Source organism: Macaca mulatta, chromosome 1 (genome assembly GCF_049350105.2).
Source record: "Macaca mulatta isolate MMU2019108-1 chromosome 1, T2T-MMU8v2.0, whole genome shotgun sequence".
Classification (NCBI taxonomy): Eukaryota; Metazoa; Chordata; class Mammalia; order Primates; family Cercopithecidae; genus Macaca; species Macaca mulatta.
The window spans coordinates 178,460,657-178,474,183 of record NC_133406.1 but is presented as its reverse complement, the minus strand read 5'-3'; positions in this window follow the sequence as shown (position 1 = coordinate 178,474,183).

Here is a 13,527-nt window from a genome sequence, read left to right as displayed (position 1 = left end):
AGCTTTTGCCTCTTTGGTTAATTACTGCAGGGCAAAACTTACCGTTGATAACGAGAAGCAGGTCCCTTCTAACAAGGCACAGAGAAAGCAAATCGAGGCTTAAAAGCAATCCTTAAACCTTCAATTTGCACCGTACAGTGGGTCCACTGTGGTTCATGATAGATCTTCAGATGTTGGGTGGGCACCCACACAAGAACCTGGTTGTCACCTGAAGCGAACCAAGCAAATTCTCTTCCCCATAAAATTATCTTTCCTTTTTCCCAGCTCTTTGTATGTGCATCCCTCCACCATATATCTCATCCAGCCTCTTTCTTTTCCTTTTGTCCTGTCAGGTGTTGCTCAGCTGCAGTCATGGGTTGATCTTTTTGTAAATTTAAAAAATTTAATGTTAATAAAGCTAAATGCAATTGCATATGCGATGTCTTATATTCCTAGTCCCCTCCCTTTTGCTTCTGTATTTGAGTTTTGTGGGGTTTTGTTGTTGTTGTTGTTGTTTGAGAGGGAGTCTCGCTCTGTCACCCAGGCATGATCTCAGCTCACTGCAACCTCCGCTTCCCAGGTTCACGTCATTCTCCTGCCTCAGCCTCCTGAATAGCTGAGATGACAGGTGCCCACCACCACGCCCAGCTAATATTTTTGTATTTTAGTAGAGACGGGGTTTCACCATGTTAGCCAGGATGGTCTCAATCTCTTGACCTCATGATCTGCCCGCCTCGCCTCCCAAAGTGCTGGGATTACAGGTGTGAGCCACCATGGCCAGCCTTGTATTTGAGTTTTTAAAGTACAATTAACTGTATCCCCTATTGCTTGTCCTTGTGAGTTATATAGAATACCCATAGTATGGGTAATATTCCATTGTTGAAAAAATGTAGCCATGGCTTTACTACAGTATCCTGGGCTGTTATCAGTTTTGATTTCTTCTGGGATTCCCATAACTGAAAAGCAAGATAAAAGATGTCTTTTAACATGAGCTGTAGCTTCCCCTGTTTGACATGTGGCCCAGATAAAATGTGAATAGGTATCTACCAAAACATGAACAAAGGACAGTTTTCCAAAAGCAGGAATATGTGTTACACCCATCTGCCAGATGGAATTTGGAGATAAACCTCTAGGGTTAACTCCTGGTCCTTGATGTGGCAGATGGCACGTCTGACTTGGCAGGCAGAACTGTGTTGCACAATTTCTTTAGCTTGTTTCCATGATAGACCATATCTTTTTCTAAGGCCTGCGGCATTAAGATGGGTTAAAGAATGAAATGTTTGTGCATCAGCAAAGGCTACAGACACCAATGCATCCGCCCTTTGATTAAGTTTAGTTAAAGGGTTCAAGAGGTTAGTATGTGCTCCCATATGAGTGATATAGAAAAGTGAAAGCCTTTGTTGTATTGCTTGCTGTAAAGAATGAAATAAAAAATTAAGGTGTTCATCAGTCACATTTCAAATTAAGGCACATTCAATCCAGTATTTTGGGTCATTGTTGGGGAGGGCAGCCCTGGTTATAGCACGCCCATAGGTTGAATCACAGCATTAACGGCCCTTAAATCTGTTAACATTCTCCATTTACTGGATTTTTTTCTTAATAACAAATACAGGAGAATTCCAAGGGAAGAAAGACTCTACATGTCTCTTTTGCAATTGTTCCTGCACTCCTTCTTTTAGTTCTTTTAAAGCCTCCAGTTTTTCCTGTTTCAGCAGCCATTGCGCCACCCAAACCAGTTTGGCAGTTAGCCAAACAAGAGGAATGGGAGCCGGAGGCTCGACAATGGCCACTCCTAAAAATGACACCCCAATCCGGTCTGACATATTTGCTCTTTTAATTCTGAAGATTCTGATTGGCGATTTATCGTTTTCTAGTCCTTTTCCCGGGCGATATCCCATATTTTTCATCATTTGTCTACTATTATTACTATATTGATCCATAGGAATAGCTATTTCAGCATCCCATTGTTGCAATAAGTCTCTACCCCATACATTGAACAGATGTAATGATAGGCTGAATTGTCCCTGCCTGACCATACGGCCCCTGACATGGTAAAATCAAAGAACTCTGAAAAACTTCTGAGGCAGCGCCTACTCCAACAATACCAATGGATGCCCTTTGCTTAGGCCAGTGCCGGGGCCATTGATTTATAGCAATAATAGAGACATTAGCTCCAGTATCTACTAGTCCTTCAAAATCTTTTCCCTGAATAGTTACTGTGCAAATAGGTCTTTTGTCAGACACTTGATTAACCCAATACACGGCCTTTCCTGCTGGATTAGTATTACCAAAGCCTCCTGTTCTTTTCACTGAGCTGCTTTCTAGCTTTATGTAAGGTAACAGCAACGACTGAGCAATTCTTTCTCCTGGGGAGGCAGACCATGGAGTTGAGGAACTAATAACTAATTTAATTTCTCTGATATAATCAATTATTCCTGTATGTACAGTAACACTTTTTAAATTTAGACTAGATCTTCCAAGTAATAGACTGACTGTTCCTGAGGGTAAGGGTCCCCTAACTCCCGTGGGGACCTTCTTTGGTGGTTCCCCAGGAAGTAAGGAGATGGGAATTGTGCTGTAGAGGTCTACGGCAGCACTGCCTGCTGAGGCAGAGGACAATTGTACATTTGTAAGGGCACTGGCTGTGCCGGGTATAACTCGGTTTGTTGAGAGGCTCGAGGCGGGCCCCTCTTTTCGTTTCCTGAAAGAGGTTGTCCATCTTTGCTAAATTTAGAATGACACTGATTTGTGTGATTGCCTTTCTTACACCGGGGACATATACCAGGACTTTTCTGTTGATGACAGCAGTAGTTTTTGCCTTTTGATTTCCTTTTCTACATTCCTTTCTTGTGTGTCCAAATTGCCCACAATTAAAGCAAGAGCCTGAGAAACAGGGCATACTCCCTCCTACTCTTAATCCAGCCATAGCCTGAGCTAAAAGAGTAGCCTTATGTAAGTTACCTCCAATGCCATCACAAGCCTTAATATATACAGCTAAATGAGCCTTCCCTTTCAGGGGTCTAATAGCAGTTTGACACACTGCATTAGCATCATCATATGCAAGCAGCTGTATTACAACATCCTGATCCGTTTTATCAGTTATGGCTTTATACACAGCCTCTTGGAGCCAAGCAATCAAATCAATATATGGTTCTTTAGGTCCTTGTCAGACAGAACTGAAAGAAGAATATTTTTCCTTTGTAACATTTATCCTTTCCCATGCCCACAAGCACACAAAGCGCAGCTGAACAATGGCAATATCCTCCATTACTGCTTGATTCTCTAATCGACCCCAATTAGGGCCAACTCCCCTTAACTGTTCAAAGGAAACAGGCACAGGTGGCTATGCTTGTATGTTTTCCTTTGCCTGAGTTTGAGCTTCATCAACCCACCAGGTTTTAAACTGTGAGTACTGAGAGTGATAACAGATTTTGTCAAGGTATCCCAATCATACGGTATTAACCTATTATCAAGAGCCATATTTTTAAATAAAGTTTGCACAAAAGGAGGGTTCGGTCCGTATTAATGGCTTGCTTAAATTCCTTCAGTAACTTAAAAGGAAAAGCGGCCCAATTAGTTATATTCTGTCCTCCTTGCTGGATTATAGTAATGGGAAATTGCCATGCTTCAAGGTCTCCCTTGGCTCTAGCTTTTTGAATAGAATTTTGTATAGCACCACCAATTGCTCCAGGTTTTAATGTTGCAACTACAGGAGCAATAGTAAGTTTTTCAGCTAATTTATTTTCTCCCCCATTAAGGGGTGAGAGAGGGGGTGTCCATTCACTTAATTCAGCAGGTGGAGCCAACGGGCTAGTAAAACATACTTTTTTTAGTTTTCCTTTCTTTTCTTTAATCTCCGGTAGCTGTTCCTCATACCCAGAAACTGAAGTTAGTTTTTTACACTCATCCTCCTCTTCCTCATCTGAATTGCCTCATCGTCTGTTTGAAATGGCTCAAGAGCTGTCTTTATTAGCACCCACGCTGACCAAATGGAAAATGGAATTTCTGCTCCCTCTTTATACGCCTTTTTGTTGTTTTTGTTTGAGACAGAGTCTCGCTCCGTTGCCCAGGCTGGAGTGCAGTAGCATGATCTCGGCTCGCTGCAAGCTCCGCCTCCTTGGTTCATGCCATTCTCTTGCCTCAGGCTCCCGAGTAGCTGGGACTACAGGCGCCTGCCACCACACCTGGCTAATTTTTTGTAGTTTTCAGTAGAGACAGGGTTTCACTGTGTTAGCCAGGAGGGTCTCGATCTCCTGCCCTTGTGATCCGCCCGCCTCAGCCTCCCAAAGTGCTGGGATTACAGGCGTGAGCCACCGCGCCCGGCCCTTTATATGCTTTTTTAAAATCTCTTCCAATTTTCTCCCATTCATCCAACTCCATAGTCCCTTGTTCAGGAAACCATGGGCAAAATTGCTTTACTGCACTAAAGAGTGATAACAAATTCTGAGTACTAACTTTCACCCCCCCTCTTCGTAATAAATGCCTTAAGAAATTTAAATAAGCAGAACGTCTGCTTTCACTTTGTCCCATTGTTACCTTGGTTCTTCCCAGTGTTCAGCTTTCCCGCTAAGCTTCTTTCAGACGTCCTCAGGTGTCCTTTGACGATGTGTCCTCCGCTTTCACATGCTCTAGCGTTCCTTCACCGGGGTCTTTGTCGCCCCATGTTGGGCAGCCAGGAATGTTGGGGTAATCAGACCCAACACCAGGTCGTCGGGGCGACAATGTCGGCGGAGTCAAAGGATTGAGAAAAAATTTGGGAGAGAGAAGTGGGACCAGGGGCCATTGCGATTGTGGAGGCTGCAAAGGCCCCAAGCTCTGGGAGCCCACGCTATTTATTGGTAATCCAACAAAGAAACAGGTGGTGAGGATGTGGTGGTTGAAGGGAAACATTGTATCAAGTGAATGAGAAACATGTGACTGCTTGAGGTAATAGGAGTACTAGAAGCAAGGAGCCAGCAAGTCTAGCAGACATGCAAGCCCTGCCTCATCTTCTCTCCAACACTCAGCTTTTCTCCCAACAACTGCCTAGACAGAGCAGATTTATCAAGACAGGGGAATCGCAATAGAGAAAGATTAATTCATGCAGAGCCGGCTGTGCTGGAGACCAGAGTTTTCTTATTACTCTAATCAGTCTCCCCAAGCATTCGGGAAGCAGAGTTTTTAAGGATAACTTGGTGGGTTGGGGGAAGTCAGTGAGCCAGGAGTGCTGATTGGTCAGGGATGAAAACATATGGAGTTCAAGCTGTCTTCTTGCACTGAGTCAGTTCCTGGGTGAGGGCCACAAAATCAGATGAGCCAGTTTATTGATCTGGGTGGTACCGGCTGATCCATCAATTGCAGGGTCTGCAAAATATCTCAAGCACTGATATTAGGAGCAGTTGAGGGAGGGTCAGAACTCAGTAGCCTCTAGCTGCACGACTCCTAAATTATAGTTTCTAATCTTGTGGCTAGCATTCGTCCTACAAAGGCAATCTAGACCCCCGGCAAGAAGGAGGTGTGCTTTGGGAAAGGGCTGTCTGTCATCGTCTTTGTTTTAAACTATAAACTAAGTTTCTCCCAAAGTTAGTTCAGCCTATGCCCAGGAATGAACAGGGACAGCTCGGAGGTTAGAAGCAAGATAGAGTTGATTAGGTTAGATCTCTTTCACTGTCTCAGTCATAATTTTGCAAAGGCAGTTTCAATGCTAGACTATGAACTACTGCCAGGCTACGAGCTACTATATGAGACATTGGCTATTAGCTACTGTTTTCATACATATCAGGAATAGACTAGGGGAAAAGTATCATTCACGATAGTAATGAACATCAATTTTACAATTTTACTCAGGAATTTTTTTTTTTTTTAATAGGGTCGCACTCCAACACCCAGGTTGGAGTGCAGTGGTGCATTCTCAGCTCACTGCAGCCTGAACTTCCTGGGCTCAGGTGATCCACCCACCTCAGACTCCTGAGTAGCTGGGACTACAGGTGCATACCACCATGCCTGGGTAAATTTTTTTTTTTTTTTTTTTTTTTTTTTTGAGATAGAGTCTCACTCTGTTGCCCAGGCTTGAATGCAGTGGCACGATCTCGGCTCACTGCAAGCTCCACCTCCCAGGTTCACACCATTCTCCTGCCTCAGCCCCTCAAGTATCTGGGACTACAGGCACCCGCCACCATGCCCAGCTAATTTTTGGTATTTTTAGTAGAGATGGGGTTTCACTGTGTTAGCCAGGATGGTCTTGATCTCCTGACCTTGCAATCCGCCCACCTCGACCTCCCAAAGTGCTGGGATTACAGGCATGAGCCACCGTGCCCGGCCATGCCTGGGTAATTTTTATACTTTTTATAGAGATAGGGTTTTGCCATGTTGCCCAGGTTGGTCTTGAACCCCTGGACTCAAACCATCCTCTAGTCTCGACCTCCCAAAATGTTGGGCTTACAGGCATGAACCACTGCACCCAGCTATTCAGAAATAATATTTACAGAAAAATTTAAAAATGTGTAAGACCTATTTCAGAGAAAAAAAAATGCAAAAAGTTTAAATAGCTGGGCGTGGTGACTCACACCTGTAATCCCAGCGCTTTGGGAGCCTGAGGTGGGAGGATCGTTTGAGCCCAGAAGTTCAAGACTAGCCTGGGCAACATAGTGAAACCTCATCTCTAATTTAAAAAAATGAAGCCAGGCATGGTGGCTCACATCTGTATTCCTAGCACTTTGGGAGGCCAAGGCAGGTGGATCACTTGAGGTCAGGAGTTTGAGACCATCCTGGCCAACATGGTGAAAGCCCGTCTATACCAAAACTACAAAAATTAGCTGCGCATGGCAGCACGCGCCTATGATCCCAGCTACTTGGGACACTGAAGCAGGAGAATCTCTCAAGTCTGGCAGGCAGAGGTTGCAGTGAGCCGAGATGGTGCCACTGCACTCCAGCCTGGGCAACAGAGTAAGACTCAATCTCAAAATAAATAAATAAATAATAAAAATGTTTTAAAAGTTTAAACAAATGATGGCATTAACAATGTTAATAGTAAACATTTATGGGCTGCGCACGGTGGCTCAAGTCTGTAATCCCAACACAGGGAAGCAGAGGTGGGTGGATTGCTTGAGGTCAGGAGTTCAACACAAGCCTGGTCAACATGCCAAAACCCTGTCACTACTAAAAATACAAAAATTAGCCAGCCATGGTGGTGCATTCCTGTAATCCAAGCTACTCAGGGTGGCTGAGGCAAGAGAATTACTTTAACCTGGGAGGCAAAGGTTGCAGTAAGCCGAGATTGTGCCACTGCACTTCAGTCTGGGTAACAGTGAGACCTTGTGTAAAAAATAAAAATTAAAAAAAAATTTATAGAAGGCTTACTATGCCATAGGCACAATTTTAAGCACTTTTGTATGTTTGACTTTATTTAATCAACAATCCTATAGACTAATACCATAGTATTTCTCATTTTACAGGAAATAGGCACAAAGCAGTTAAGTAACTGGCCTGAGATTTCATCTTCATTGCTGTAAAGTTTGAATAATATGTAATTTTTCCCCAGCTGACTTTTATATAACTCAACTTTGATTAAGATCCCCAAAGAGGCCAGGCATGGTGGCTCACACCTGTAATCCCACACTTTGGGAGGCCAAGGTGAGCAGATCACCTGAGGTCAGGTGGGACTACAGATGTGAGCCACCACGACCCCAGGCTTTTTTTTTTTTTTTTGCTTTTTTTTTTTTTTGAGACAGAGTCTCACTCCTCACCCAGACTGGAATTCAGTGGCAGCGAGATCTTAGCTCACTGCAACTCCGCCTCCCAGGTTCAAGCAAGCAATTCTCCTGCCTCAGCCTCCCAAGTAGCTGGGATTATAGGTGCCCACCACCACGTCCAGCTAATTTTTGTATTTTTTAGCAGAGACAGGGTTTTGCCATGTTGGCCAGGCTGGAATTGAACTGACTTCAAGTGATCTGCCTGCCTAGGTCTCCCAAAATGCTGGGATTACAGGTGTGAGCCACTACGCCTGGCTTTTTTTGTTGTTGTTGTTTAAAAAAAAAATAACTGAGTCTTCCTGCATTGCCCAGGCTAGACTGGAGTGCAGTAGCACAATCACAGCTTGCTGCAACCTCAAACTCCTGGATTCAAGTGATCCTCCCACCTCAGCCCCACAAGTAGCTGCGATTACAGATATGTTCCAGCACACCCAGCCAATTGTTCAATTTTTAGTAAAGTCAAGGTCTCACTTTGTTGCCCAGGATGGTCTCAAACTCCTGGGCTCAACCAGAGTTTTACATCCAGCAGAAATACCCCTATAAATGAGTTAAGAAAGCCGGGTGCAGTGGCTCAGGCCTGTAATCCCAACACTTTCTGAGGCTGAGGTGGGTGGCTCGCCTGAGGTCTGCAGTTTGAGATCAGCCTGGCCAACATGGTGAAACCCAATCTCTACTGAAAATACAAAAAATTACATGGGCATGGTGGTGAGCACCTATAACCCTAGCAACTTGGGAGGCTGAGGCAGAAGAATCACTTGAACCTGGGAGGCAGAGGTTGCAGTGAGCCAAGATTGCGCCATTGGACTACAGTATGGGCAACAAGAGTGAAACTCCATCCAAAAAAAAAAAAATGAGTTCAGAAATGTGAGTCATCATTTTACAAAGTGGGAAAAGAAAGATTGAGGAAAAGGCAGGTAAAGGTAAGGGGAATCTCTCAGACCTCAGTCACCTTTTCAGGGAGATTGGTTTAAAAACAGATATATGTTTAAGTTGAGGCTCAGGAAACTCAGGCTCAGGTTGCCTTAGGGTGACTGGCATGGAGTTGGGGCACCATGGCATGTTCACTTTTCCCTCAATTTTTCTTCTCTCCCCCTCCTGCAGCTTCCTGATCACTAGCACAGAGGACCCAGCGCTGAGATTGTCTAAAGCCATAGGATAGTCATGGAGAATTCACCATTACCATTGCCAGAAAGAGCAATATATGGCTCTGTTCTTTTCTTAAACTCCCAGTTTGGCTTCATGCCTTGTCTACTATGGACTTTAGTTCCTGAATCTTGGCTAAATTCTTCAGGCTTAAATTATTGGCCTCAAAAATATTGGGCAGTTGTATAACCTGCCTAACTCCTTAGTACTATAGTAACCAGTTATATACTCTTTTTGGGAACTAAAATAATGAGTATCTGTCTCCCCACTCAACTGCATTCGTAAAATCACACGCAACTATTCCAAAAAATAACAGCAGAAAAAAATACTAAGAAGCCATACCAGCATTAACACATACTCCTATTAATGAAGTAAACCTAATGTTCTTTTTGGCAACCAAAGAACTTTAGACCAAAAACTGAATTGTATATAGATATACTAACACCAAACATTTATATGTTTTTGCCATTATAATTGTGACCGTAATTATTTTTAATTATCTTAATATCTCCTATTAAGATGTATTAAAATGTAAAATAAAATATACATCTAACTTTAAGTTCCATTATTATTGTAAATGTTCTCAAATATTAGTTACTAATGGACAGAATTTTACAATACTTCCTGAATATTTAAAAAAAAAACGCCGGGCATGTTGACTCACGCCTGTAACTCCAGCACTTTGGGAAGCTGAAGTGCGTGGATCACCTGGGTCAGGAGTTCAAGACCACCCTGGCCAACATGGTGAAACCCCAACTGTACCAAAAATACAAAAATTAACTGGGCATGGTGGTGCATGCCTGTAGTCCAAGCTACTTGGGAGGCTGAGGCAGAAGAATCGCTGGAACCCGGGAGGTGGAAGTTGCAGTGAGCTGAGGTCGCACTATTGCACTGCAGCCTGGGTAACAAAATTGAAACTCCGTCTCAATAATAATAATAATTAAAAACAACAACAGGCCGGTGTGGTGGCTCACACCTGTAATGCCAGCACTTTGGGAGGCCGAGGCGGGCTGATCATGAGGTCAGGAGATCAAGACCATCCTGGCTAACACAGTGAAACCCATCTCTACTAAAAAATACAAAAAATTAGCCAGGCATGGTGGCGGGCACCTGTAGTCCCAGCTATTCAGGAGGCTGAGGCAGGAGAATGGCATGAATCCAGGAGGTGGAGCTTGCAGTGAGCCGAGATCGCACCACTGCACTCTAGCCTGGGCGACAGAGTGAGACTCTGTCTCAAATAAATAAAAAAATAAAAAATAAAGTAAAATAAAATAAAAACAACAACAACTAGCTCTTTCTGCCATTTTATCATGCCACCATAATGGTGCACATAAATGTCCTGGTGGATGTTCTTAAGAGCATCAACAATGCTGAAGAGAGAGCCAAAGGCCAGGTTCTTATTAGGCTGTGCTCCCAAGACAACATCTGGTTTCGCACTCTGATGATGAAGCATGTTCAAATGTTCACATTTGAACATTGGCAAATTTGAGGTCATCGATGATCACAGAGCTGGGAAAATTGTTGAGAACCTCTCAGGCAAGGTTACACAAGTGTGGAGTGATCAGGCCCAGATTCGACATACGACTCAAAGATCTAGAAAAACGGCAGAATAATCTCTTCCCTTCCCCTCAGTTTGGTTTCATTGTACTGACAACTTCACCTGACATCATGGGCCATGAAGAAGGAAAATAAAAACATGCAGCAGGTAAAATCCTGGGATTCTTTTTCTAGGGATGTAATACACATGTACAAATAAAATGCTTCAATGGACAAACAAAACAAAACAAAGCAACTGTTCAGGCCAATTTATTTGCTAGAAGTTCTCCAAGTACCGTAGAGGCAGCATGTACCAGCGTCAAGGCCTCTGCTGTAGGACACCACCACCTCACTAGTCTATTCCCTTTGCCACCAGTCAGCTCCACTTCTTCATATAAATAGGCCTTGACTGGCCGATTGGAACCCAGAACCCAGTCTTTTTACCCCAAACCTAGTAGCATAGGGCTGGAAGTGAGACATAATAAGAAAGGGACACAGCACCTCCTTCATTTTTTTTTTTTTTTTTTTTTTGAGCCGGAGTCTGGGAATAAGCCTTGTCTGGGAACACTCTTTCAGCCTCATGTCAATTTCTATTGCACTGAGAGCCCAAGGACACGTGATCAGTAACAGAAGGCTTTCACCTTTAAAAAATCTAATCACAGTAACCTTATTACACTTAAATTAACAGTTATTCTTAATATCATCAAATATCCAGTCAGTGTTCAAATTTTCCTGTTGTTTTTGTTTGAGAGAGGGTCTTGCCTTGGGCTCCTAAAGTGCTAGGATTACAGGCTTGAGCCACCTCATCCAGTTTTTTTGTTTGTTTGTTTTGGTTTGGTTTTTTCTTTTTTTAGACAAGGTCTTGCTCTGTCACCCAGGCTGGAGTGTAGTGGTGTGATTGTAACCGCCCAATAGGTTCACCTTGCCCACTGCCTACACAGAGCCCATTTATCAAGACGGGGGAACTGCAATAGAGAAAGAGTAATTCACACAGAGTGGGCTGTGTGGGAGACCGGAGTTTTATTACTCAGATCAATCTCCCGAAGCATTCAGAGATCAGAGTTTTTAAGGACAACTTGGTGGAAGGGGGGAAGCCAGTGAGCCAGGAGTGCTGATTGGTCAGGTCAGAGATGAAATCATAGAGAGTCAAAGCTGTCTTCCTGTGCTGAGTCAATTCCTGGGTGGGGAATTGACTCACCAATATCAGGTGAGCCAGTTTATTGATCTGGGTGGTACCAGCTGATCCATCAAGTGCAGGATCTGCAAAATATCGTGAAATATCTCCCTGGTCTTAGGTTTTACAGTAGTGTTTTTATCCCCAGAAGCAATCTGAGGAGAGTCAGAGTCTTGTAGCCTCCAGCTGCATGATTCCTAAACCATAATTTCTAATCCTGTGGCTAATTTGTTAGTCCTGCACAAGCAGTCGAAATCCCCAGGGTTTGTTCTGGGAAAGGGCTGTTGTTGTTTCAAACTATGAACAAGTGATCCTTCCACCTCATCCTCCCAAAGTGCTGGGATTATAGGCAGTAAGAAGAAATAAGGGATTAAAAATAAAAGACAAGGCCAGGCGTGGTAGCTCACGCCTGTAATCCCTGCACTTTGGGAGGCTGAGGGAGGTAGATCACAAGGTCAGGAGTTCCAGAGCAGCCTGGCCAACATGGTGAAACCCCGCCTCTACTAAAAATACAAAAATTAGCCGGGTGTGGTGGCGCATGCCTGTAGTCTCAGCTACTCGGGAGGCTGAGGCAGGAGAATTGCTTGAACCGGGGAGGCGGAGGTTGCAGTGAGCCGAGATTGTGCCATTGCACTCCAGCCTGGACGACAGAGCAAGACTACGTCTCAAAAAGCAAATAAATTAAAAATAAAAAACAAAAGACAAAATTCTGTGTTTATTCATGTGCTGTGTATTGACTGAACTACCAGATATTGAGGCTTCTCTGCTTATTAGCTGCATGATGTTGGGCAAGTCAAGTTCCATGTGAGCCTGGGGAGTCCAACAGAAATTTTGAGTCTCTATTACAGAGCAAGACACTGTCTCAAGAAACAAAATGAAACAAAAAAGAGTATTGGTATGTGGGGAGTTTGGCTCCTGTAGAAAGGGTAGTCTGGGAGACCTGTTAGAGGAGTTAACATTGGACCTGAGACCTGAGGATGAACAGAAGCCATATTGAAAGAACTGAGAAAATAACTCAAAGAGGTGGATGGGCGCGGTGGCTCACGCCTGTAATCCCAGCACTTTGGAGGCTGAGGCAGGTGGATCACGAGGTCGGAGTTCGAGACCAGCCTGGTCAACATGGTGGAACCCCATCTCTACTAAAAATACAAAAATGAGCCGGGCGTGGTGGCTCGCGCCTGTAATCCCAGCTACTCAGGAGGCTGAGGCAAGATAATCACTCGAACCCAGGAGGCGGAGGTTGCAGTGAGCCCAGATTACGCCACTGCACTCCAGCCTGGTGACAGAGCAAGACTCTGTCTCAAAAAGAAAAAAATAAAAAATAAAAAATTAGCTGGGCGTGGTGGCGTGCTCCTGTAATCCCAGCTACTCGGGAGGCTGAGGCAGGAGAACTGCTTGAACCCAGGAGGCGGGGGTTGCAGTGAGCCCAGATCGCGCCACTGCACTACTCCAGCGCTGTGGCGACAAGAGAAAGACTCTGTCTCAAAAACAAACAAACAAACAAAAACTCGCGGAGGAAACAGCCAGTGCAAGGGCCCTGAGGCAGGAAGTTCTGTTTTCTGAGGAACAGAAAGAGACCGTGTTTCTGTTGTGAGGAGAGTAGTGCTAAGACAATGTTGAAGGGGCAGTCAGGATAGAATGAGGAGGTAGAAATTCAACCGAAACAGGAAGCCACTGAAAGGTATTGGAGGGAGAGGAGGATTGCAGAGGGGTCGCGGGAGAGACCAGGGAGCAGTTGGGGGTGTTTTCAGTGATTCAGATGAGAGACAATGGGGCTTGGACTGGGCTGGAGCTGTGGAGATGGAGAAAAGCGGGCAAATTGAAGGACTCAGGAATGGATTAACTGCGAAGGTTGAAGAAAAGGAATGAGGTGACCTTGGGATTCACGCCTGGGTGATGAGGCGCTTTAGAGGTGCCTTTATTCAGATTTCAGTCTGAAGTCGGGTCTGAGGGGTGGGGCTCGTT